A 27919-nucleotide genomic window follows, 5' to 3' on the forward strand; every position below is an offset into this window, starting at 1 on the left:
CGCGGCTGGGGGACAGACGGACAGAGCCGGGGCCGGGAGCCGACCGGGCAGGGCTCGGGAGAGTGGGTGAGTTCCCCGTCGGCGCCGCTTCCTTGTTGCGCTCTGCGGCTTGACGGGCAGGAGGGGGATGAGGATGGCGGCGGGGAGGTGGTCCCGGCCTCTGACAGCCTGTCTGGGAGTGTGTGGGGCTCTTTGGCCAAGGGCCGGCGGCTTAAGATAATTGGGGGAGGTGGCACTGGAAAGGCGGATACTAGTAGCGTAGGTCCGGGGAGGCGAGCTGGGGATGGGGCGTTCTCTTGGGTCTTGCGCGCCAACGACGAGGCCGGGGGTGGGGTGGGGTCGCCGTGGCTCAATCTTGGGGCAGGAGGGGAATTTCAGTTGGTTCTGGACTCTCGGGTCGCTGTCTGCGGCGGGGCTCCATGATGGGAATCGGGAGCTACATCCTGAACCAAACAGCCTGGTGTCCGGCCTCGGAGCCCGGCTTGGGGGCGCCGCCCCCTCGCGTGGCGGTGCTTGGTCTCCGTTGGCAGCGGCCAGGATCAGGGAGCGCTCCTGTTCTGGCGGGAAAGGTCCCCAGGGGCAGGCGACCTCAAGTGCCGACCCATCCAGCAGCGGGATCCCGATGACATAGCCCGATGACCATAGGGAGACCCTGCGCTTGGTGTGCCCAGGGAGAGGTGCGCCTGGCCTCTCCAAAGGGCCGCCACGCGCCAGCTGCTGGGTCCCTGCGCCCAGAGCCCTCCTCTCTTCCCGAGTCCCGCGCTTCGACTCCAGCCGGAGGAGCTCCCCCAAGCGCTTAGGGTGGGCCCCTGAGAGGTCGCGCAGGGGGTCTCCCCAAGGTCACCCGGAGCGTCCAGATTGAGCCGCCCGACTGACTGCTGCGAGTGAAGAGCAAGGAGGGGGTGGCGCTCGCTGCCACCTCCTTCCCTGATGCAGACTCCTTCCTTCCATCCTCCTCCTCCCCCAGCCCGGGCCCGGCTGCACTGGGGATGCTGATGATGCAGCTCCCAGCCCCGGCGGATAACTGAGTCTCGGCGAGCTTTGAATCTGGCTCTCCTGGGAGCCTGGGACCAGGCGCTCCCGGGCACCGAGGGAGGGAGACGCGGCTGCTTAAGCGCTTCTCCGAACCGAAAGCCTAGCTGCTTGCGCGCCCATGTGATTGGTTTCTACATAATGGGCCCCTGTTCTCGCTGTCAGAAAAGCCCACCAGCTTCCCGCGGCCGCGGGTACCAGGTGCCCCCTCTGAATCGCCCTCTGTGGAGAACCCGGGCCCCGAGGTACCAGGAGCCCTTTCCCCCAGGGCTCTCTCGGGAAGCGGCCTGTCGTTAGCTGCCTCAGCCCGCGTGGGTACTTCCCTGTGTGCCCTGCCATTTCCTGCGGCTGGTGCAGCACCGAGAAAACCCCTCCATCTGGGAGGACTCCTCCTAGGCTGGTAATAAAGCTTTTTAGCTGCCTGCCCCAGGGCAAGACACTTGGCCTCTCGGAGCCTCAACTGCCTCTAGGAAATGGGGCCAAGAAGCCGCCTTTGGGGCGCGGGTGGGAGGACCCATGGGAAGAGCTTGGTGCGGCGGAGCATGGCAGGGTGAGTGCTCCTAAGTAAATGCTGGCGCCTTTCCTGCTGGTTTTGAGTGGGGCCTGTCTCTTCTTTAGGGCAGGAGCAGAAGTGGAGCCCTGGTGGGTGGTTCTGCAGGGGTGGGGGGAGTTTCCACAGCTCCCTCCCCGTGCTTTGTCATGAAGAGCCAGCTTGCAGGCGGCTGGTGGGTGCTGGTGAATCCTTTCAGCTGTCAACCTGCTCAGGGCCTTCCCCCACAAATCCCCAGCCCCTTCTCTCCCAACTGCCAGAGTATGTTGGGGGTGAGAGGTCAATCAGGCCACTCTGGATGTTCGACTTTGCACCTTGCTGTCAGCTGGAGCCCACCCAACAGTGTCCTCCACCGTTGAGTTTCCCTGACTCCTCTCCTGGTCCCAGCTCTTTCCAGCCTCTGGAGTATCTTCCTACAGGAAGACCACCTGAACCTTCCTACCCCTCTTTCGGTGTTCCCCACTTTGACATTCCTGTGACCCCTCCGTGGCTCATGCATTGGGGCTCCTTGCATCCTGGTGCTCTCTGGATCTGCCCTGGCATGGAAGGACATGACAGGCAAGGCCAGTGCATGCCCAGGCTCCATTTCTCGGGTCACTGATGCTGGAGTGGGGGTGAAATTTTAACCTAGTTAAGTCTGTTTGGGAGCCTGAGCCACATGACTAAGTGGTTGCTGATGTAGGAAGGTGGGTTTCCCCCCAAGGCCAGACCTTTCTGCAGAGCCCGTTAGGAGTCTTTGGAAACTAGAGCCCGAGGCTCCTCTCAAAACCTGCTCCATCATTTAGAGTGAGCTTTCTTTGACCCCCCAAAAGCTGCATCCAGCTTGGGTTTGCAGGTTGAAGAAGGCACATATGTAGGTTCATGTGCTGTGCTTGGACCCTCAGGATCACCACCCAAACTGGTCCTCCTCCATCAAGGACTTGGACCTTTTGGGGTATAGTGGGTCCCAACTGGCATCCTTCCAGCAGAGACCAGGCGACCTTCTTTATCTGCAGCACATCTTAGAGACTGGGCTTCAAGGAGGGCTTGGATGAGCCTGACTCCTCCAGAAAGCTACAAAGCATGAGGGGCATGGGACCAGACAGGTCTATTTTAAGTTTCAGTTCTATGCTTAACAGCTCTGTGACCCTGGGTAAATGATTTACTCTCGCCGAGTCCCGGTTTTCTCATCTGTAAAATGGGAGTGATAGTAATGCTGACTTCCTGGGGCTGTGAGGGTTCTGTGACACCATAAAGCACAGAAAGTGCTGAGTACAGCACCTGGTGGGGGCAGGAGTACAGGAAGTGATACTTGTCACTGTCACCACCATTTCCTCCTTTGCAGTGGCTCCCACCACCTCTGGTCTGGTGGTACCAGACCTTTTCTGCTTCTAGCTTTCAGGAAAGGGGAAGGCTCTCAGTCTGGGGAGTCTATCTCCTGGGAATTTTAAGTCCTGTCCCCAGGAAATCTGAGACCCAGTCTTTCTCATCTGGCGGCTATTTTTTTTTTTTTTTTTTCAGGATTCATTGATTTAGTCAATAGATGTTTACCTCATTCTAGACCTTGTGCTTAGCAAGGGATTTCAAGATGAAAAAGGCAACTCTCAGGATTCTTCCTCTGTGGGGCAGAGGCAGGCCTGGAAACAGATCATGAGGCCACTACTGTCCCCAACAGATAACAAGGGATAACAGTTTCACCCGCAGGGGGAGGAGTGAAGAATAAAGCGATGGATGAAAAGGTGGGCTCAGGCCAGCCAATGGGTTTCATTCCAGAATCTGCCACCTTGTAGCTGGGTGCTGATGGGCAGATGCCTTACCTCTCAAGCAGATAAGTTACCTGTGTAGGGTGTTGCTGTGAGGAGAGAAGTGAGACCATGTGGGTGAGAAACTTAGCTCAGGGCCTTCTAAATATTCACCCATGATTGCAAATGTTAGTTGCTGTTATTATTAGTCTGTGATGACCAATAACAGGTGGGCAAAGTTTGCTGTGGGAACCCGTTGGAGTTCTTCAGAGACAGTTTCCCAGGTGGTGGGTAATGGAGGGGTAGGCAGCCTGAGCAGAGAGAGCAGATTGTGCAAAGGCATGGGGCTTTGTGTCTTCGAGAGCAGTGGGAAGTGAAGCTGGAGCACCGTCACCACAGGGCACATGGAGGCAGAGGCAGCAGGCGAAGCCAAGGAGCTACGCAGAGGCCACCATGCCATGGGGTCCCGAATGACTGAACATTCACTGACCCGAAGCAGGTACCTTGCAGCCTGCAGAGGGTTGTCTGCTTGTAGCACCTGAGAAGGTCTAGAAGTGACTTCTGCCTGGGAGGAAGGGCTGGGCTGGGCTTGTTTGCCAATACATCAACTGTCCCTTCCTTATCCTTCTGCCCAGGAAGCACAGAGGTCCCCCTCCTTCTTCCTGAGACGCTTCCTGAGATGAGATACTTCTCTACCAGTTTCTTTCTTCCTGGGACTCAGTTTCTCATTTGAAATAAGGGGATGGGGATAGAAAAAATGTCCTGATCTGCCTCCTTCAATATTGTACCAAGTGCTTTTCTGGGCAGTGGTGATTGTCCAAAGTCTTTGCTTGCGTTGTCATTGAATCCTCATACCAACTCACTGAAATGGATGCATTTATCTCTCTTGCACACAGGGGTAAACTGAGGCACAAAGGATGGGGTGATTTGCAAAAGGCATGCAGCTTATATGTGGTAGCAGTTCATGTCTGGGGCTCTCCAAAGTTGTTATATGCTAGCCTGCGCCACTTCACTTGTGCTCCTTGTACACACCTAAAGCTGACTGCAGAAAGTCTGGCTGTTCTCACTGTGTTTCCTCCGATGCTGGGCAGTAGGCACCCTGGAGATGAGTCACAGCGGGGTGTGCTCTGGTTATCTGAGGACTTCCCTATTCTCTCCGTGCCCTGACTCTTGGGAAGACCCTGGGTGCAGGCACTTGGCAAGGGGAGGTGTTCTTGGATGTGTCAGAGTTCAGGTCGCATTCTTCAGCTTGCTAGTGTCCCGCAAATGTGCCTTGACGTAGTCAATTTGCAGCTTGATTGATGTAGCAGGTGGTGGTTGAGCTCTACAATGACGCCAGGAAGAAATATGGGTCTTTGAGGGTGGCTGGTCAGAGCATCACATGACCACATACCCTACCTGTTTATAGAAGACAAAGGCTCAGACTTCCTTTTCCATGGGAGGCAGAGTTTAAGGCCAGGGTTCAAATTCTGACTCCGCCTTCTGCTGGCTTTTTGGCCTTGGACAATTTCCATTTCCTTGAGCCTCAATTTCTTCATCTGGAATACAGATAATATAGAATATATATATATATCAGAGTTATCTTAAGGATTTGTAATTATACAAAAAATGCCTGGTTTACAAGTTGTAGATAATATTGGTGTTGTATCCACAACATATTCCTCCAGGTACTTATCAAAACTGTGATTAGACAGTTATTTGTGGTCATTACTCTTAGTCTGTCTCACCTACTGGGCCAGCGGTTCTCAACTGGGAGCAGTTTGGCTCCCCAGGGGGCGTTTGACAATGTCTGGAGACACTTTCTGGTCATCACAACTGGGGAGGGGTGCTGTGGCATCTAGTGGGTGGAGCCCAGGAATGCTGCTAATATCCTACAGTGCACAGGACAGCCCCCACAACAAAGAATTCTATGATCCTAAATGTCAATAGTGCCGAGGCTGAGAAAGCTTAGACTGGACTATAAAGCCCATAAGGCCAGTGACTGTGTCTAATTCATTCAGCTCTGTGTCCCCAGTTGCCCAGCATGATGCCTTGCACACAGGAGACGATCAATATGCATTAAAGAGATGAATGAGGTCTTGGAACGCCTTATGTCCCTCAGAGTCCCAGAGCTTTGGCCTGTAGGACATTCTGAATGGGAAGAAGAGATTTAGGTGAATCTGAATGATGATCAGCCAATTGGTAATACAGGCCAAAGAAATTCAGACCACGCTGTTTTCTCTCCCAGGCAGGTGCTTTGGGGCCTGAATGATCTGAATAGCAATAGCCACTGCGTTTTGCTCATGTAGATACAGGACCCACCTTTATCTGGACATGCAGGCCGGGACAGGGGAACCTAGGTGCTGACAAGGAACGCCCTGTGGGCTAGGCCCTTGGGGTCTGCCAAGCTGGGGCGCAGCTGCTGTCAGCTTCCTGTTTTTTTTCCTTTCTGGTGGAATGAAGGAAACCCACTGAATGGCGATTTTCCACTGACATTTACAGCAATGTGATAGGCCTTGGATTAATGAGGTTAAGCTCCAGTGTGAAATCTGCCCAATCACTTGAAGCCTGGCCAACAGGAAGACATTGCTTGTTTTCTTTGGGCCATCCGATGTCTTTGGATATCTTTGGCCAGCGAAGCAAGGGTCATGGCTCTGTGCAAAAGAAAGGAATGTTTTATGCCCCAGAATTGGAAAGGCTGGAGTGTTGTCTCCTTTCCAGTGTATTAGGAAGGTGTATTTTAATCTGGACTTTGAAATAAATAACTCACTAAATTAAAGGTTCACCGTGAGTCCTGGGCTGGCTGCTGAGCCTGGATCTGGGCTAGTGACAGGTTTACGCTGTGTTTCTGGGGCTCTCTGGGGGTGTGAAGGAAAAGTTTGGCCCCTAAGGGCATTTGGATGGGTTAGAGGTGCACACGGGGTAGAATTTATTCTGTCGGGGGAAGGGATCTCAGGTAACTGCCTCCAACTTGCTCATCTTGGGCTTCCTGTAAAAAGCAGAGCCTGGTTCAGTAGGTTTGGGGCCTGAGCACCTGCATTTCTGACACGTTCCCAAGGGAAGCCATTCTGCTGGTCTGTCCACTGCACTTTGAGTAGCAAGAGTCTGGGGAACCCCAAGTCTAAAGGTGAGGGGTATCTGGTACAATCCACTCAAACGCAAAAGCAAAGTCAGCCTGCCATGCCTGTTCGCACGGCCACCTGCTCTGCTGGCTGGCTTGCAGAGCCGCATATTTACTGCGCGCATTCTCTCTGAGCCGGGGCCTGGGACCAGGTGTGGAAGGCTGACTGCCTGCTCTCAAGGAGCAACTGAAACAGCCAGGGCAAGGGCTCAGGGGCTTCTGGTGCTTCCAGAAAAGTGTCCAGGAACACACTCTTTCGGACTCACCTGGTCACCTGAGTCTTGTTAAATATACAGATCCCTGGGCCCTGGCCCAGTCTGCCTGGATCAGAACCGGTCACGGTGGGGCCCTGGGAATCTGTAACTTTTAAAAGTGTGCCAGGTGATTCTGATTCCCAGCCAGGAGGAAGAACTGGCAGTGCCTGGGAGTTAATTGCTCAGCAGGACTGGTGTAAGTTCATAGTCATGTACTGCTGGATGGCACCTGGCTCAGGGAGGAGCTGAAACCTAGCCTGCTCCGCTTGCCAAACTCTGCATCCTGCAGAATTGCATCTGCTTGGAAGAAAGGGTGTCTTTTTCTTAATATGAATAATCGTTAACATTTGGTACTTATTATGAGCCAATCACTGTCTATTTAACTCTTTTAGTCCTCTTAGCAGCTCTAAGAGGTGGCATTATTACTGATTTTACTGCTGAGGAAAGCGAGGTACAGAGAGGTTTCAATGCCTCTCCACAGGTCACACAACCAGTAAATGGCAGAGCAAGGCTTTGAACCCAGAACACCTGGCTTCAAAGCCCATGCACTTAATCACTATATTCTCTGGCTTTTCTTTGGATGAAAATGCTGGGGTACTCCATAGGGCTGTCCCTTCTCTGAGGGTGTGCCTTTTTCTAGTCTGTCTCCAAATGGAGGGAAGGCTACCAGTGACCTTGGCTGGCTCTGGAGTCAGACCTGGGTTTAATTCCCACCTCCACCACTTGCTGCAACCTTGAGCAAGTTACTTGCTTAACTTTATTAAGCCTCATTTCCCCCCTGTGTAAAATAGGAATAATAACAGCCTGAGATGGTAGGATTGACCATTTAGCTTGCGCTTGGCTCATAGGATGTATCTGATACATCTCAACTATTGTTATTACATTAGTATCAGCCAAGACAGCCTCTGGGAGTCACAGATGGCTTTAGAGCAGAGGGGGCAGGTGAGCAGAGCCTTGTGCCATTGATGGCCCTGGTGGCTGGGTCAGTTGGTTCTCTCACCCAGGTCACGTGTGTCATTATTTACCTCAGCTTCCCAAGCCTTTGCTTCTTGGCACTGGTTAGAGGCCCTAGTGTTTGTGCCACGCTGGTGACTTCTCAGAATTTCTTGGCTCCTAGACTGGTTCAGAGTCTCAGTTAGAACTGGCTTCATTTCCTGTGATCCAAGAGCAAGTAAAAGATACATGTTCTCTCACTTACTCTCTTCAGGCCTCTTGGCCCTTCTTGGTGACTATTGCTGTCTCCAGGTCCCTTCTGGAACTCTGTAGTCAACCCCACGGACTGGGCCGAGAACAAAGGTTGTCCTGCAGACATCACCTATTGCCTTTTAAAGAAATAGGGACAACTTTCTCCAAATTTTACTTAGTCTTTTTTTTAACATGTGAAATCCAGCTTTTGTTTTCTTATCACTATATTTTATGCTTTTCAATTATAAAAGAATACAAATTCATTAAAAAATTTAAACAGTATGGAAATGTGGAAAATGGAAAGTGATATTTTCCCACACATTATCCCCAGCCATTCATTCTTTTCACCAGAAGAAATTCCTGAATGTTTTATGTGTCTTTCCATAAATTTCTTATAAGCATGTTAATTTACATGCTTATCCTTTTTTCTTTTTAACACATCTATAGATCACTTCTGAAACTTCCTTTTTTCAGGTGATTTATCTTGACACATGTCAACGCATAGAAAGATATGTTGGTCTTTAAGGCTGCATGATATTCTAGTAATAAAAATTTGCCCTAATTTATTTCTACTTCCTTGTTGACAGTAGAGATTGTTTCCAGCTTCTTCCTGCTCTAAATGTATGAAGCTGCAACATCCTTGCTTACACAGCTTATATCTTTGTACAGTGGTATGATTTTATCTACAAGGAAAATTTCCCGTAGTTTGAGCTATGAGAGACACTGTCAAATTGTCCTCCCAAAAGGCCAAGCCAATTTCTATTCCATCAGCAATAGGGGGCAATACCTTTCCCTATCCCCCTTTTCAACACTGAGCATTAAGTAACTTTAATTTTTTGCCAGTATTTTGTTAGAGTAAAATACAAAAGATGTTTCTGAGTCAGGTTCTGCAGTAATTCAAGTTTTGACCCTTTAGGCTGTGCCTTCATATAGATTGTTAAATATTTAAGAAGTACATTTTATCTGGTTTTATGCTTGGAATGAAAGACATAAAATTAGGTTAAACCAGCTTCTGCCCTCAGACTGCTCCCTATCTCCTGGAGGGAGCAGACACATGGTACAAATAAAATAAGAGAAAGAACAGTGTGGTCAAGTGTGCTAGAGGAATGCATAAACTAAGCTAACTTTTGTTTGATCAACTCTATCTTCATGAATTTCACAAGTGAATTAATAAAATACACTGTACACTGTGATGGGGGTAGGGTGGGCTTGAAATACTCAAAAGAAAATGACTGGATTAGAAGCAGAAAAATCATGCAGCTTACCTCTAGTGGAGGCAGCAGAAGAGGTGGGCACTTAGGGAGGGAAAGGTAGTTTTAAAATAGTCTCTTTGGTGGTTTCCATGCTTCCTAACGGGGTTTGCTGGAGAGAGGCAGTGTAGAAACCCAGCTGAGTTTGCAGCTGGTACTGCCTACAGATCACTTAAAGCTGGGCACACGTTATGTGAGTTCAGTGAGAGTGAGAACAAAGGAGTAGAGGCTGGCTTTCTTAAGTCCACAACCTTGGAGCTCATAGCGCTTGGACATGGTTAGTATGAATGGGCAGGTACCCTAGGGGTTACATGGAAGTGTGCTCTGAATAGCGTCCATTATAGACTGAGTACACTGAATGGGTGTTCACTGAATGAGTGAGGATCAAAGATGTCTCTGTCTTACAAAAGGGCCTCCTACTCAAAAAGAATAGATCGATGTAGAAAGGGGTATGATCAGCTAATCTACTCACCTGTGGGGAATCACACCTTAGCTATATATTTTCTCTGGGCTACCTGTTCAGGAGATCTTCATTCACAAGGGATATCTTAAGAACAACACTAGGCAAAGAGCACTTGACAATATCTGAAACAGTGCTGTGGAATGAACCTAACTATTGTGTTACAACAAATCATCTAAGTGGGGATGTATGAAGCCAATTGCAAAGCTTGCAGAGTTGAGGAAACTGTGAAGCCAACGGCAATGCTAACCTATCGTTTCATGGAAGGTTAGGTGGGGGCCAGGCGAGATGGGTCCTGGGTTTGGCCCTCATTGTGATCTCCTCCCCCAGAAGCCAGGTCTATTTCATCTGTTCAGTTCTACAGCTCAAAGGAGCACTCCCTGAGACAGAACTGATGGAACAATCTCAATGAATTATCAATCTCTTGGGCTCCCACCTTCCTGTCCACTCTCTCTCATTTTTTAAATACCTACCATGTGCTGAGTGGCTCTATAGCAGGATGTACAGGTGAATTACCCACATGCCTTGTCTGCCAGGGGAAGAGGCAGGTCTGAAACTAACAATTACTAAAGAGTGTTGAGTGCCACAATAGAGAACTAGAGAGGAGAAAGAAATCCATTTGCAACAGGGCAGATAAAGAACAATTCAGAGAGAGTAAAAAGAGCATTAAGACACCCTGTAGATGAGATAAAGCAGGTCAAGTGCTAAGCATGATGCCTGAAAAGCACTTAAGAGATGATAGATACGATTATTATAGCATTTGCACTAGCTCTCAACGAAGAGGAGTGGAAGAGCATGAATAAATGTGAGGAGGTGGGGATGCTGTAGTGAAAACTGTACAGGCACTTTGTAGCAGAGAAATCCAAATCTGGGTTCAAGTCCTAGTTCTGCCACTTCTGAGTTGTGACGTCGGGCATGTCAAGATGAGCCTCTACTTTCTCGTCTATGTATTGGAGACAATGATACCCATTTTAAATGGCTCATTGTGGGGATTAAAGTTAATTTATGTGTATATGGCACCTGGCACATAGCAGAGTCTCAACAAATGGTGGGGACGATGGTGGAGGTATGAAGCCATCAGAGCTGTTCTGCGTAGCTGGGAAATTGAGTATTTCGTGGGCTTGGGACACTAGGATAGCCAGAGATAAAGTTAAAATGTCAAGACCACATAGTGGATGGCTGAACCATTAGGCTGAGGAGTTTAGATTTGACTCTACAGGCCATGGAGAGGTAATAATGCTTTCCTGCAGGGGAAGTAATGGAATCAGACTTGGTTTCAGGAATGGAGATCTGCCAGTGGTGCGGATGGTGGGTTGGAAGGTAAGGAATGGAGGCAAAGAAACCACTTCAGGAAATGCTGTGTAACCCACCACTCACATTAGCCTGTGAAGCCGTACAGTCAGGTACTGTCCGGTGAGGCAGATGAGCACAGTGGTTAAGAGCATGGGCTTCTGGGTCAAGGCCAGCATGGATTTGAATCGTAGTCCTGTTGCTTACTGGCTGTACCCTTCTGCAAAATAAGGATTAATAGTACCTTTATCACAGGTGTGTTGTTAGGATTAAGTGAGATAGTGTAGATAAAGCACTTAGCTCTAGAAATGCAGTTGATAATTAGAATTTTTAAAATTACGTATTTGAGATGGACCCCTTTCTCCATGTAACACCTATTAACCTTCCCTGGAGCTACTAGCATTCTAACAAAAACCAAAAAACCAAAAACCAAAACAACAACAACAAAAAACATCTGCTTTATACTTTCTAGAGAAGCAGCGGCACTTTCTGCTCCAAGAAATAGTAAGGAGGGCTGCCAAGTTCTAACACAGTGGTTTTTGGATGCATGCTAGACCTACCAGGGGAGCATTTACAATTTTTGATGCCTGGCTGCACCTCAGATCAATTAAACTAGATCTCTCGAGGTGGTACCCAGGCATCAGTATTTTTAAAAATGTTAATGAATTAAGGTAAAATAAATATAGAAAAGTGCATGGACCCAAAGCAAGTGAGTTTTTCACAAACTGAACCTGCCTGCTAAAACAAACAAATGAACAAAAAACAGAATATTACCAGTACTCTAGAAGCACCCTTTTCCAGTTGCCCCAAATCACTATCCTGATTGGTAACCCAGGTCAGTTTTGCCTGTAAGTGAATTTTACACAAATGGAATCAGATAGTATGTATTTGTGTGTGTGTGTTTGTCTTATTTTGGATAACTCTGTGAGAGTCCAGTTGTATATTGCTTATTCTTGTTGCTGTACAAGGTTCCCTTGTGTGAATGCACCGTAATTCTTTTCTAGACTACCGTTGGTGGACATTTTGGACAGTTTATACCTTGGGACTGTTATAAACAGTGCTATTAAATTCTTGTAAATGCTTTTTGGTAAGTGTATATAGAAATTTCTATTGGGTATATCCCTAGGAATGAAATTGCTGGGTTACAGGGTGTGCGTATGTTCAGCTTTAGAAGATATTGCTGAGAAGTTCTAAAAATGGTTGTATCAATTTATAGTCCCAGTGTATTAGAATCCTTGCCAACAGTTGCTATTTCCTGTCTTAAAAAAAATAATTACTTTTTTGGCCATTTCAGTGGATCTATAATAGCCTTGCTCTGTGATCTTAATGTATGTTCCAAGCATCTCCAGGTGATTCCAACGTGTAGCCAAGTGTGAGAACCTCTTTCATACCAGGTTTTGAAAAAGCAAAACACCTGTTAATGAAACTGGATAAAGAGGTGTTACATTGACCAGTGACTCCTTTTGATATCTGTACCCCGAGTTTTTATATTCAATAGAACTGCTCTGTCTAATTACCTAGTGGAGGATACTTTTGCTGTGGAAGGAGAAATGAGGTGTATCAAACCTGATAGCCCGTCCCTCACCCTTATTCCTCTGTGCTTTATGTGGGGCAAATGGCTCCGTCAGGACTGATCTGGGAGCTGGAAAGAGGCCACGGCAGAACTTCAATTTCTTCTTCTGCTTTAAGACCTGAAAGAGAAGGGAGGACGTGAGAAGTGTCCTATATATAGAGGTATATATAATCTCCTGTAACTAGCAGATAGATGCTGTCAGATGAAAAGTTTTGGTTTTTGCAACCAGAGTTTAAGATTTTGTGCTGTGTATTGGCTTCCCAAAGCTTACCCAATACCCTGTACTTGTAAGGTGCTAAAAAAAAAAAGGGTGAATGACGTCAATGTTAGAACTGTATAACTGTCCTTAGTGAAAAGTACAACTCACATAATGCAGTGGAAGGTGTTGGTGGGGATTTAGCTGGTGTGATTAATAGTTTTTGTTCCCTTTGTAGTTTCTATGCTGTGGCTGATATTTCCTATTTGTTCACTTATTACAAGCATATTTTCCTTTACACTCTGGAGCAAAGTTATAATAGCAGCTTTATAATTCTTCTCTATTAACTCTAACCTCTGGGTCCTCTTGGGGTAGGTCACTATTGATTGTCTTTCTTTTTGAGTTTGGGCCACATGTTCCTGTTTATTTAAAAATTTTTCTAGTAATTTCGTATTACATCCTGAATATTATGAATGAGACTTGAGAAGACTCTTCATTCTATTATATTTCTCAGAAAAGTAATGATTTTTTTTGAAACAGTTAACTTGACCAAACTCAAACTCTAACCTCAGTTTCCCTTGAGTGGGAAATAGCTGAAATCTATTTTTAGTTCTGTTAGCCTTAGTTGGGCTGCTTGGAACCTGCCCTATACATGCATCATTCAGGGAGATTTGGGCAAAATTCGTATTCAGAATTTGGGGCTACTGCTGTGTGCCCCTTTTCTGGGATGTCTCTCCTTACTTCCCAGCTGTAGTTACTGAACTGTCCTCTAACTCCTCAGAGTGAAGATTTCTATCCAAACTGTAGCCAGTATGTACAACATTAACTTGGGCCTGCCCTTGGGGCAAAAGCTGTAAAAATACAGATATCGCCTATTGCTGTTTCTTTCTTTCAAGTATTGACTCCCCTCCACTTTCTGTATGCTTGTTATTGAACAAATCTAATGCCTTTTAATAGGTTATCTGTGTGTGCATGCGTGCGTGTGTGTGCGTGTGTGTGTGTGTGTGTAGAGTTTATAATAGTTATATGTGAGAGGGCAGTTCTCCTAAGAGTTATTCTGCCATTACTAAAAGCAGAACCGTTCTGATCAATGGTTTTGCTCATTAAGGGCCCCTCAGAGCTTCCCTCCATTTTATTGCTTAGCACATAGTAGATGGCAATAAATATTTATTGACTAAATGAATGTGACTTCCAATTAAAAAATGAAAGTGAAATAGGGGAGAAAATTTCCTGCAACTAGTTCATTGGTAACATCAGGTATAAAATAGAGAGGCTGTTCAGTAATTTACTGGAGAAAATGCTGAGTGAGTGGTTGAAATACTATTAGGACCCCAGATAGCTTGAGTGTAAACCAAAGTGGCTAGCAAAGTCAGCCTGAGATTTCAACACAAGGAGATAAATTCAGTTGTGATGGTAATAGCACTCGCATGGGACTGAATCTGTGGCTTACAGAGAATTTATCAGGCTCAACGGAAATAGAGCTGGTCAAAGGGGAAGCAGAGGTATGCTTGGAGTTCTGTACATCCAGGGGAGCCAAGAGGAGGGAATCAAAGTGAAGGAACTTTGGCCAGAGATCAAAGAGGGGAGGAACCGAAGCAATGTAAAGGCGGTCTACTACAGCTTGCTTGTCTCTGTGTGGCGACCTGGAAGGTCACAAATCCAGTACTCAGAAACTTCAAAGACCGCCTATTGAATGGAAATCTCATACCAAAATGCAGAGCATCTGGGGACTTCCTCATTTAGTCCACTGACAATTTCATCACTCAGAGAGCCGAGGGCAGAGGATACTTGCTGTTATGAATCTAGTCTGGGAGCTGCTAGGTGAAGTAGAAAATGAGGAGGTGCTCACCAAGGAAGGGGATACTGGCAATAAGGGGGCTGAGCCCACAGGGATTTGGAAGACAGATTTTATGAAATTTAGGATGAGATACCGATATTTTCTGCCTAAGCCTCTGAAGGTGATGGCAGCTCCAATAGTAAGGGAAGTTAGGGCTTTACTCAGTTATCCTCACGCTGCATAGATTTCCTCTATTCTCCTTCAAGGACTCCTCTTCTTGCTCTCAGTTGTGCTTCTGTGGGCTGTCTTCCCTGTCTGGCATTTTTTTGTTGTTGTTGTTTATTTTCAAGCAGGGGAGATATTCAAAATACTTAAACATCACTCCATAGGCAGACCAATCAGAAGAGAGGCTGGCCACCAACGCCTGAAATGTCAGCCCAACTTACAAATCCTTAACCTCTCTGATCATCAGCTTTCTCCTCTTTGAAATGGAGACAATACCTGCATTGCAGAGCTGGTGCAATGGTTTCAAGAGATGTCACATGTGAAGAGCTTGACACGTGGAAGGTGTGCTGTGTGCAGAAGCTGCTGTTATTACCCTGCCTTCTTTATCTCTGGGTTCATTTCTTTGACATGCTTTATAGGTTTTATGCTGCGTATCTTTAGTGTCATTAAACACATGTTTTACTCTATACTGACTTCAACAAGTAGTTGTTCTACTAGCAGTTGATCTGTCTGGTTTCTTAGTCATAATATCCTCCTATTTCCTTGATCATAAATACTGTAGATTTTCTGAAATCTTGCATTTCATGAGGAAGATCTTTTAAAAGCACTTTAAAAAAAAAAATAGAGTTGTTCCTAGTGCCTTCTTCTCCTTCCCCTTTTATATACATAGACTTTGGAATTAAGCAGACCTGCGTTCAAATCCCAGCTCCACCACTTACCGGCTGTGCTGTTAATTAGTATCTATTTGCTGCATTGCTCTATTTCTTCCCCTCCTCATTCTTTCTTCATCTAGGATAGGACTTTCTCTTTCGAGTCCAATTCTATGCTTTTTATTGTCGTTTCTTCCTTTGGAATTATCCTCTAAACCTCAGTGAACAAACAAGATGAAAAGCGTTTTAAAATTCCCATCCCTGCCACTTACCAACTGTCTAAGAACACCCCTGGCTAAAGGGAAAGAGATAACCTGCGAGGGATATCCTTGGGGTTTCTGGAGTGGAGAGAGGGATCCTGTTAGGAAGCAGACCACAGTTCCCTTTCTCCCTTATGTTGGTAATGGTGTGGGGTCCAACATGCTTGGAGAGGACAAGACAGTGATCCCTGGCTGGTAGCAGTGCCTTGGTCCCTCCCCCTTCAAGAATGAACCCCATCCAGTTACCAGCAGAATGCTTATCTTCCTGCTTTCCAGGGACAGCGTTGGGAGAGGTGACAGTCAGCCACAGGGGCTGCCGTCCTTTCAGTTGCCAGCTTCCTAGAACCTGTAGGGGTTGGAGTACAGTTCTTCATCCTGCCCCCAGTGCAAGTTTTTGGAGAAATTTCTATTACAATAGAACCTAAGATATTCTTGATTCTTATCTACCATTGAGACCATGGCTACTTGGGATTGTTGTTTGGCTGATATACTGGGATTTGAGGGGCCTGTCCACTCACTCTGATAACTTTCTAGATGTTTGTGTTTAAGATTAAAGAATTTTGAACAACGGGGTGAAGGCAAGTATAGAAATCCAGGTTTATGCCCTGGCTGGTGTGGCTCAGTGGATTGAGTGCTGGCCTGGGAACTGAGAGGTCAACGGTTTGATTCCCAGTCAGGGCACATGCCTGGGTTGTGGGTCGGGTCCCCAGTTGGGGGTGTGCAAGAGGCAACCAATTGATGTACATCTCACACATTGATGTTTCTCCCCCTTTTTCTCCCTCCCTTCCTCTCTCTATAAAATACAAATAAATAAGATCTTAAAAGGGAAATAAAGACATCCAGGTTTACGTAAGCATGATGTAGAACAGAGTTGCATGCCCAGTGTGCACACAGCCACTTCACACTCTTCTATCTGTGGCAGGCGTTACTAATCAATCAGACCATGCATTCCTCCTGTTATCACACATGGCCTCATCACCCCTGGCCTAACAGTGCTCTAAGTAGCCACAAAAGTCCAAGAGCTGGTACAACAGAGCAAAGTTTGGCCAAGGATGTCATGCTGAGAGAGGGAGACCGAGGAGACAGAGGCCATTCCAGCCTCAGTCAATGGGAGCAGCGGTCCCCTGTTTAATAAACGTGTAACCCAGGAGGGTGTTCTGTGGCCACAGATGGCCCTCCTTTGGAAAATGATTCCTCCAGCTGCAAAGGGAGCATCTGTCTCTCTGCAAAGGGAGGGGGTGGACCACACTCCCCAGCACACTCCCCCAAGCCTGGAGCAACAGCATGTGTCATTTGACTCCCATTTCCCTGAGCTTAGCTATTACATAAGCTTCTTTAGAAGGCTGGCTGTTCAGTTTAGCACCGACTGACTAATGCAGTCGTAGACATCATGTCAGCTTCGTGTATGCCCTATCCTTGGCACCTTCGTTCTGTCCCCTGCAGCCTCCCCCACACCGGCATTCTCACCCACAAGCGTGTGGGCCTTTCTGTGGGATCAGGTCACAGGGAGAAGCACAACGTGGAAGACTGGTGTGTTCATGGGTTTTCCTTCACCCGTTTGAGCTGTGGCTTCCTTTGAAGTTTTCTAGGAGCTGAGCCTGAGAAGGCTGTCTCACCTTCACGGGCAGAATGAATCGAGCCCATTATCCATGAGTACCTGCTTGGAATGGTCCTGAAAAGCTGCCTAGCCTGGTGGCTACCAAGTGTTGGGCTGCAGATATGCGTGACAGAGTGCTTGCTGCTAGGACTGATGACCTGTCTGCCAGGCCAGCCTTGGGGCTCAATGGGCCATCCCACCGACACCCTTACCTGGGCCTTGTCTCTCAGCAGTCTCACGAGTGGCCATCAGGTTCTTGGGAGTGGGGACCCCAGCATAGTGCCATGGCCGGGCTTAGTTGAATTGTCAATGTTAGGCAGTTTTTCCTCACACCAGACTCATCCTACATCTTCCTTTTGTCTGTCCATGATCCCAACTCTGCTCTCCAGAGACTTGGAACAAAGTTAATCCGTTCCCTCTTGGCTTTTGTTAAAGCCTGGTCCTTTGTTTCCAGTGTGGCCTAGGCAGTTCACAGAGAGGCCAACTGGGCTATTATTTGATGCTGAGTGTGATTCTTTTCCTGACAGAACTCACGATACTTTATTTGCTTGATCATTCTTTGTTCTGTGTAAACTTGTGGTGCTTGAGTCCTGCTGCCCTCTCCTGAGCCCCCACCCTCAAATCTTGCCAAATGGGTATTAGTAAATGGCCTTCAGGGGACAGTGACAAGTCAGAGCCAAGCCTAGGGCTACCACTTATAGGTCTGAATGAAGAAGCACAGCAGGGAGAGGTGGATTTAAGAAGCAGACATTTGGGGACCAGTGTCCCACAGCAGATTTAAAACCAAGATGTCCATCTAGAATGATCGTGCCCAAAGTCTAGAAGGTTCGTCCCAGCGGGGATAGGACAGCCAGTCCACAAAAGCCCATGAGAATGGGGTAGGGGGAGACAAGGCTAAGTTCTAGTTCAGATATTTGGAGCACCAAGGGTGCCAGGAGTCTCTTTGCTCCTAAGTAAAGCATCTTTATACTGGGTGGGGAGGGGTGATGCTGTGATTCAGATAAGTGTGTTGTGGGAGGGTGGGGGTGTGCATCCTTTAGGAGGGAAAGTGGGTCCCACGTGAGACCTGAGGGGGAGGTGAAGCCGAGGGGGAGGGGAAGCCCGGCTGTGTTTTGTTTCCCTTTTCCTCTTGTGTTCAATGCCACAGGAAGCTCAGGGAGAAAGCAGTCACTGCCTTCCTCTGGGTTGCTGCCAATATTGTGTGAAGAATAATAGCTTAAAAAGAAGAGAAAAAAAAAATCTTTTTTTGGATCATTGATGACTTTAATTATTTTTTTACACTTCTTGTACATTCCAAGTTCTCTGCAATAAGTACACAACTTTTATAATGAAACTGTCGTTATTTTTAAAATAATCATCCAGTAACTTTCAATATCCTCTTGAGTACTTAGAATTGAGAGTGCACAGATAAAGTGAGAAAAATACATATACAGGATAAAAACATGTAACAAAATAAGAAACAACGGTGATGCTGACCCACAATCTGCATTCAATAAATACTTACAAATAAATACAGAGCAGGAAAAACCGTAGGCTCTCATCTCAAACAGATCTGAATTTAACCCCAACACTCCTGTTTGCCAGCTAAGCAGTTATGAGTGAGTTTCTCTAAAGGTTTGTTTTCTCACTTGTAAAAGTAGGACTTGAATTTCCATTTCACAGAGCTGGTACAAGAGTGATACAAAAGCGGTATGTGAAGAGGCCAGCACAGTGTAAATACTTATGTGTTTGTCAACATTTTCAATCTACTAATAAACTTGTATACACAATATATACATTTGATGAATGGCTAGCTTAATGAATGCTCAAAGGCTGCTACCTGGTCAGGTGAAAAAGAGTAATAGCACGGGCAGAGTGAGGGAAGACTGCATCAGTTTTCTGGTCCACCAAAGTGAGGGAGAGCAGTACTTACTGGAAAGAGGAGTTACGTGACTGAACTGCATTTGGATTCTACAAATGTGTCGAGTTTCAGAAGAAGTGGGATACTCATGCTATGTGTCTGTAGCGCCAGTTAGGATACTTCTGGCTGCAAGTAACCAAAATGCAATTAAAATGGCCAGTTACAAAAAGGGATAACGGGAAGTTTGGGATTAGGGAAGTTCCAACCACTTGCCGATGCCGACCAAGACATTTCTTCTTGCTCTCCTCTGTTCCCATACATCTGCTAACATCAGAAAAGGGGCTGTGTCTTCCTAAATACCTCTTTTTCAGAAGCTACAAAGACATGCCCCAGAAAGTTCCCCCGCCTTGGCAAATTTCCCATCCTGCCATTGGCCAGAATTACCTCACATGGGACTGCTTCTCCTGACGCACATGGTGGGCGCATACCCAACAGCTCAATTAGAAAGAAGCAGAAGAGAAGCAGAGAAGTGGGGCAAGTGGCTTCTAGAAAGGCCACTCACGGGGTCTGCCATATCTGTCTATGCACAGGATGTGTAGGGAGTTGAACACAACATGACATTGGAGTTTGAATGGACAGTGCTGTTGTACTACCAAGGGTCCATGTGTATGAAGTGAAAGCGGAGGGCCAAGAAATGGATGTCCCCGGGCTGGGCTATAAGAATAGCCTCATTTCCCACCAGTCACTGCTGGGATGACTGAAGATGCTAATGGGCTCAACCAGGAAAACGGCCAGAGATGTGAGACAAAAGACAAGAAGTGTGCAGGTGTGCTGCAGAATGAGATACCTCCACCCTCATGATCTAGGGACACTCCCACCAGGTGGAGGGTGGGATCTGGTCTGGTGGGACTTACAGGGAAGCTTGCACTCCAACAAACAGCCCAGATGCCCACATTGGGGGACGTTTCTGAAATACCAACAATCCCCATGATGTCCTCCCAGCGCATCCCCACAGCAATCTCCAGGCCATCTCGGTTCTAACTTCCCTGAAGTCAAAACATCCTCCCCCAAGCCCAAACACAGGATAACTGTTGAAATCTCTCCACGAAATGTGTGGTCTGCCAAGGATTCCTCCATTCAGTAAACTAGTTTCATGCTATAGAAAGTGATGGCCAAGAACTGGCTGATGCTCCATTTTTCACGTCCCTTCCTTGCTGGGTGAAGGCAAGTTTGGGATGAGCTGTGTCTTCAGCTTAACTGATAGCCCCTTGGAATCGCACCAACATCTCCTTCATCCCTGGTGTATGGCACACAGACCTTCAAGGCCCAAAGATCTTTTGGATTCTGAAGCCACTCCAGGATGGAGGTCTGGCTCTTCTCCCCAACCTCTAAGACGAGCTTCTTCAAGGAAGTGATTATTTGATGGAGCTTTAATGTGTTCTCAGTCCATTTCTTCCTTATCTCTTCTTTTTGGCTCAACCTCTGAAGAAGCAGTTGCTCTTGTTCAGTTGCCAGGAAGCGGCGCAGCTTTGCAAACTCTGCACTGCATCTCGGTCGCTCATCCTCCGTCCTGTTCTTCTGCTCGGTACCGTTCTTCACGTCCACTTCCTGTAAACGCACGGCTTTCTCCATCTTGGCCATCAGATGGCATTGAGTCTTACGTCTTCCCGGGTAGCTCTCCAAGGCCTGGTCGAAGGGCACCGGGGTGTGGACCCGGCACTCCCGGGGCTCCCCGGACACCAGGCACACGGGCTGCTGGTCGTCCTCGCAGAAGAGCCGCAGCAGGTCCCAGTGGCGGCCTCACCGGGCTAGGGGACATGGGGCCCCGGCGGGGTGCTGCACCTTCTCCGTTACCCAGGCCAGGGCCCGGCTGGGTTTCTGTGCGTGGCTACCCAGGCCTGGACACCTGGCGTGACGGGACGTGGGCTGCTCAGGAAGAAAAATCTTAACATTTTCTTTTAGCAGTGTGAACTTTGAGACACTGTCTGACTCATGCTTTAAAGCCTCTCTCATTTGAATTCACCTTCCTTCCTGTTGCTTTTCCCAAGGCTCTAGGCTCCAGTCCAAAGACGTGTCAGCCAGCTGCTCCTCTGGGGCTGAGGAGTCCCAGGGCCCGGGCCCCCTTTTCCCATCCCAGGAGGCAGGGGCCTGGTTTTGGCTTCCCCACCCCTCCTCAAGGCTGGCCCTCAGCTTGGGCCTGAAGCTCTCTAAATGGTCACTGAAAGGGGAAGTGGAGGTACCTGGTAGCATGTCCCCGCAAGAGGTCACTCGGCTTGCTTCAGCCCACAGTTCCTTCTGGGGCCCCCACTCCTGCGTTCCGAAAAACAGCATTGCCGTCTAGTAGGGGGCTTTGGCAATAAGTAACAAAATTCAGTTGCAATTGGTTTAAACGAAGAAGCGTGTTTTGTTGGCTTGGATCGCTGAAGTCCCGAGGCCCCTACGTTAAAGGACCCTGTTTCTCTCCTCCAACTCCCAAGTATTGGCTTCATCCAAAGGCCGGCTTCCTGCATGGCTGGCGCTACCTTCATGTCTGGCAGTAACTGGGGTCCACGCTTCCGGTTTACCAGTGGTGAGAAGAAGAAGCTTCTGATTGGGCCAGTGTAGGTCATGTGCCTGTCCCCAGCCAATCACTGTGCGTGATCTTAGGCCCTTGGTGACAGGCTCTGGCCAACCATGGCCCAACACGGAGTGATAATGGAACCACAAGGACCGCCTTCAAACTGGCTTTCAAAGGACCTGTGTCTTTCTTCCTCTTATTGTTTCCTCAGAGGCGTATTCATTCCGCAAACGACACTCTTGTCACTGTCTTCTTTCCTTTCTGTAGTGTACCCTGCCCCCCCCCCCCACCTGGTCCCAAGCCCTGGCACCTTCCTCGCCCTCTCCCCTCGGACTCACCTTTCTGGAACGCAGCCCCTGCTTACGGGGGGGGGGGGGTACACTGACTCAGTTTCCCCCCTCTGAGGCAGCGAGGGTTAGGGGGTGCAGCAAGAGGAATCGAGTTCAGACTACGTCACATAGCAACAGGTGTTGAATCAAGGCTCACCCGACAACCTGTGTCTGCCTCACTGAGGGTCAAGTGCCTTGGTTTGGGATTTCCTACTACCTACCCACTGTCTGGCTATTTTGGTTTATCCAGCCAGACCTCACACAGCCATTTGTTGGAAAACTTAAGTACCACACCCTATTCTGCCTTGCTTCTGATCACACATACACTTCCTGGGTTACCCCCCCGCCCCCACCACGCAAAAAAGAAAAATCTGGCCTCTGCAGATCCCTCCCACACCTGTCTGACTTGTGGCCCCACATGCCCAGGTCTCTGCAGGATGGTCCATCTGGATAGTCCCACAACACACTAGGCTCCATGTCTCCATGGGGCTGGTTTTCCTCCAGATGAGGTCTTGGGGGATCCTCTTTGAGTATGGATGATGCTGTTGCTCTCCTGAGCCCTGGCAGCTTGGGCTGTGTCCCCCATCACCATCCAGGGCTGTCTCTGGAAGTACAAGACAGATGTGCACAGGCTTCAGGAGGAGGCTAGTCCCCAGCCCTTTGGAGCCAGGACTTCTGTGGGCTATCCCAGCACCCAGGCCAGTACCCTGTCTTGGGAGCCGCCCAGCTTCTGTGCTCGCAGCAGGGTGGCAATTCTTTAATTAGACCAAGCAGGGTTTTCTCGGCCGGGGGTGGGAGGAGGTGTGTGGGTCTATTGGGGGAAACTAGGTCACCTGAAAACCAGTAGTCAAGAGGGAGCTGTCCTGGAGCCCCAGCTCCAGGGAACCCAGAGCGGTGAGGTGGGAGGGGCTGGCAGGGAGAGCAAAGTTGGAGAAAATATGCTCTGGCCCCTTTTATTGGCCCTTGGGAGTGATTGTCCTCACTTTTCTCCAGGGGGCTGGGCAACTGCCCTTAATTCCTTCACCCCAAGCAAACTGCCCAAGCCAGGGAGGTCACTGCGGTGATGCCTTCAGTCTGCCTGGGGGTCACCGCTGTAGGACCCGAGGGGTGAGCACTGCATTGGGAGTCAGGCCCGGGGTTCAATGCACCGCTCAGTCTCTGTATCCTTGAAGCATGCCACCCACTCCCTTGTGCCTCTGTTTTTTCATCCACCCAATGGGCAGCGACTGTGCCTATCTTTGACCCTGCTGCATCTGCAGCCCTTAGCACAGTCCTGCCTGATAACTATTTGTCAGATGAAATAATGAACTCATACAAGTACTTCTCTTATAAGATTGTTATCATTGAAGATCAGTGGCCAGGTGGGTTTTCCAGATGTCAATCATGCATGATTTTTTTTCTTTGCTACTACCTTGCTAGCTTTCCATTGAAGTAGATTTATTCCAAAAGGAAATTTTATATAAAACTTTTATAAAAAAGCAGTAGCTATGAAAATATATCCACGGGAAACACAACAATGTTATTACATTCTATCCTGGATACAATTACTTGCCCAAGGCCACTTGTTGGACAGCTCCGGAGGCCAGCGTCTGTCCTGTGGGTGCACACAATGTCTCCCCTGTACCTTGGTCCTCTTCTGCACTGGGGATGCTCACAGACTGTCTTTGCTTTTCTTGTGCAGGTTGGCCCTCTGGATATTTGGAGGCTTCTGCCTAAGACAAGGCTTGCAAACTCAAATGACCATAGGGCTAGCAAGTGATGTCATTTAGTGGAGGAGGTCAGGTGAGAGTAATGGAGGGTAGTGGGGACTATGGTAAACTAGAGGGTATGTGCCTGTTCGAAGGGGACAGTCCCACTCCACACCTGCTGATTGTTGCCATGTGAGCCCAGCATGGCCAAGTACTGAGATGTCCTAGGAAAAGCTGAAAATTCAATTTTGATGAGAAAGTCTCCAACTTTTAGATGCAAGCAATCAATTATAGACTGTAAAACATGATGGAGACCATATTGTGGACCACAAGGGGCTTTCCGGCTAGGTCTGGCCCATTGCCGCAAGTTGCTCACCACTGTCCCCCAAGACTTCTGTTCCCTGTGGACTGAGCGGCTCTGTCCTCTTCAAGCCATGTTTGTGTGTGTGTTTTCCAGAACTCCCTCCATGATGGTCAGCCCCCCTCCATGCCTTTGGACATTGCCAAACTCCCTCTTAGCTCATGTCTCTACCTCTTACTTGGGGAACTCCTTTCTAGTCATGCTTTGGGACTATCAGTTGTCCTTTACTCTGGAGAACCTTTCCTGATAACCCCAGGCAGATTGGCCCTTTCATTTTTTTAGCTGTGTGATGTTGGATAAGTTACTTAATCTCTCTGTGCTTCACTTCCCTTTTCTGTGAAGTGGAGGTGTTAATAGTACTTACCTCATTAGCTTGTCAGGAAGATTAAATGAATTTATAGGTAGAGAGACAAACTAGGATTTCCTAGAAGGCAGAGCTGGTCCCTAACCCATCTGAATCAGGGCTTGTCACAGAGCAGGTGTTCATTGAATGTTTGATTATTGGATGAAGGGTAGAAAGTAAACATGTGGCTCATTACCTCCCAGCGAGGTCTGACCATCAGAATGATACAGTGTGGTTGTGAAGTCGATTCTTCTGAGCTCCTTTTAAAAATGCAACCAAAATATCTATGTAAATGGCTAAAATAAAGGCCAGTGACAACAACAAGTGCTGGCAGAGAAACTGGATCACTCATATGTTGCTGGTGGGAATGAAGAATGGTACAGCCACCCTGGAAAACAGTTTGACAATTTCTTATAAAACTAGACATTGAATTACCCTACAAGCTAACAATTGGACTCCTGGGCATTTCCTCCAGAGAAGTGAAAACTTAATGTTCACACAAAAACCTGTAGATGAATGTAATAGCTCCAAACTAGATACAACCCAGATGTTTTTCACTGCATGAATGGTTAAACAAACCAGGACACATCCATAAAATGAAATACTACTCAGCGATAAAAAAGGTACAAACTATTGACACAGGCCATAACTTGAATGAACCTTAAGGGAATCATGCTGAGTGAAAAAAGCCAATCCAAAAAGATTACCTATTGTCTGATCATATTTATATAACATTCTGAAATGACAAAATTCTAGAGATGGGCAACAGATTAGTGATTGCTAAGGGCAAGGACAGGAGTATGTTTGGTGGGGTAGGTTAGGGATCCTTGTGTGATGCAACTGCTTATATCTTGACTGTGGTGGTGGATACATGAACCTACCCTATGGAATAAAATTTGCATAAAACTAAACACATACATGCTCACACACGGGCTGGATTAGGTGTCAAACTGGGGAAATCTGAAAAAGACTGATAGATTGCATCGATAACAGGTTCCTGGTTATGATATTATACTGTAGTTTTGCAAGATGCTACCACTGGGATAAATTGGATAAAGGATACATGGCATCTCTCTGTGTTCCTTGTTACAACTGCATGTGAATCTATGATGATCTCAAAAATAAAAGTTTAATTAATTAATTTAAAAAGCATTGTAAGGTATTCAAAATAGAATAAAATAAAAGGCACTGGAAGCCAGTTAGCTGTTTCCTGCCGAGCCTTGCCATTAGCTTATGTTTACCCTTGAGGTCAAGTCCACTCAGATCCCGTGAACCTTCGCCCTGGGAGGATCACCAAGCCAGCCTCTTCCCCATTCTGCCTGTCTACCTTCCAGTCTCAGAGCTGGGCGAGACCTGAAGAACATTCTGACCCAACCTGAGCACTCGGGGGTCCAGGCTGAGGCTGAACCCTGATCTTTAGCCTCTTGAAGACATTCCCCTCCCCTCCCCGCCACTGGATGGAGATGCCACAGGGAAACCAGGAGATAATAGTCACTTTCTAAAGTACAGGGCCATCCTGATCTCTTTTGTGACAACAGAGGTTTCCACTTGGTGCAAATATAGACCTGTGCCCATCTTTGTAACCCATCAACCCTCAGTTCTCCACCAGCCTTGCCTGTGGGTGTCCAGAAGCACTGTATTTACATGTCCCTGTACGTCCTCCCAGCTGGTTTCTCTTCGCTACTATACTGGGTGTTTAACATTTTTGGTCAGCTCTTTTTATTCCTTGAACATTTTATAAATTTTGGGAGGTGGATACAATATGTTATAGGTGGGGAAACAGGCTTAGAGAGGTTCAAGTTATTCTAAGACATTTTCCCTCTGTCTGAGAGACCATGGGGTCTGAAGACAGGGATGGGTGGACTTCAGACTCTGAAATTTTGTTGACCTCATGTTGTCCAGGAATCAATGAGGGTAAGAGGAGTGACTTCCAAAAAAAGAATTTTTTTTAGAAGATCATTCAAAGAGGAACACTTCAACTAAGATTTTCTAGGTTTCCGTAATTCAGCAATTATCAAACTTTTTTGGTCTTAGACACCCCCCCCCTTTTTTAAATACTCTTAAAATTAAGAATCCCAGAGAGCTTTTGTTTCTTTGGATTGTATCTGTCAACATTTAGCATATTACAAATTAGTACTGAGAGATTAGAATATTGTACTAATTGCTTTAAAATTAACAATAAACCTCTTATATGTTATAACAAGATAACAACAAACCCCTTATATGTTGTAACAATGTAACGGCCTTGTATATTATAACAATATAACCACAGTGAATGGTATGATATGACGGAGGTGCTAGCTAACACTACAATGGTAATCACATAGCAATACGTAAGTGTATCAGATCAACGCCTTAAGTTTACACAATTTACAGGTCAATCATGTCTTAATTAAAAAAGAAAAAAATGATAAAATAGAAAAAATGTTTTGAAATCAGATCCGAGTTTGAGCCTGACAAGCATGTCCACCTGCGTCTCTCTCCCTGCTTCAGGACCCACCATGCGGCCCCAGCCCCGCCGGAGCCCCCGCGCTCCACAGGCCCCGGGCGCACCGTGCTAGCCCCCATCCGGGGCGCGGGGAGGCGCGGCGGCCATGGCCAGCCACGTGGACCTGCTGACGGAGCTGCAGCTGCTGGAGAAGGTGCCCACGCTGGAGCGGCTGCGGGCTGCCCAGAAGCGCCGGGCGCAGCAGCTGAAGAAGTGGGCGCAGTACGAGCAGGACCTGCAGCACCGCAAGCGCAAGCACGAGCGGAAGCGCAGCACGGGTGGCCGGAGGAAGAAGGTGACCTTCGAGGCCAGCGTGGCCCTGCTGGAGGCCTCCCTGCGGAATGACGCCGAGGAAGGTAGGCCACTCGGACCCTTGCTGGCTGGCGGCGCCTAGGCCTCCGCGACTGCTGTTCAGGATCTGGCTCCCCCGGTTCTGGGCGGTGATGTGCGGGCTGGGGATTGGGGATCTGGCCAACTCCAGAGTTTGTCAGCCTCACACGTCTTGGGAAGGCTCCGAATTTATCTTACACTGGTTTTTTTGGGGTGGGGTGGGGGTGGGGGGGCTTTTGGCTAATGATCATCATCATAATTGTCCTTCCCTGCCACAAATATTTATTGACAACCTACGTTTTGCACATTATTATTCTAGATATCTGGTGAACAGATTGGCACAGTCTCTCTCCTCCAAGAGCTCAATGCTCATAGGATCTTGCATTTCTTAGGTCCTTCCTCTGAGTCAGATCACCAGCTGGGGTCTGTATGTAGGTCCATTTTATTTAGCCTTTGCTGCAGGGGTAGATGGTGTAGGGGGTGGTTAACTGCACAGGTTCTGAAGTTAGACTATGCGGGTCTAAAACTGACTTTGTCAATTATTCCCTATGTGACTCTGGTGGGTAGACAAGTCACTTTGCTTCCTGAATCTCAATTTCCACCTCTGTAAAATGGGGATAATAATTGTATCCAGCTAAAGGGCTTGCTATGAACATTAAATTAGGTAATGCCTGAGAAGCACTTGAACATTTCATTATATATACATATAGTCATTTGTATATAATTAAAGAGTATTAATGTAACAAAATATAATAAAATAAAACTAATCATGCAGCAGTTATATAATGTAAAGTGATATATAATATAAACATTGTTGTGAAATATATAAATTATTATAATGCATTTATATGTATATTAAAAAT

General features: G+C 47.5%; 2 pseudogenes across 1 annotated transcript; one reads left to right on the plus strand and one right to left on the minus strand.

Moving 5' to 3' along the window:
* Positions 1-27184, plus strand: LOC150003564 (protein phosphatase 1 regulatory inhibitor subunit 16B pseudogene; annotated as a pseudogene). The gene is made up of 2 exons (XR_016512783.1): positions 1-66; positions 26732-27184. The product of XR_016512783.1 is annotated as a protein phosphatase 1 regulatory inhibitor subunit 16B pseudogene (transcript).
* On the minus strand, positions 19198-21291 carry LOC150003565 (E3 ubiquitin-protein ligase TRIM4 pseudogene; annotated as a pseudogene).
* Positions 27185-27919: the final 735 nt, after the last annotated feature.

This window comes from Furipterus horrens, unplaced genomic scaffold (assembly GCF_987537825.1).
Source record: "Furipterus horrens unplaced genomic scaffold, mFurHor1.1.pri manual_scaffold_8, whole genome shotgun sequence".
In the NCBI taxonomy this organism is placed as follows: domain Eukaryota; kingdom Metazoa; phylum Chordata; class Mammalia; order Chiroptera; family Furipteridae; genus Furipterus; species Furipterus horrens.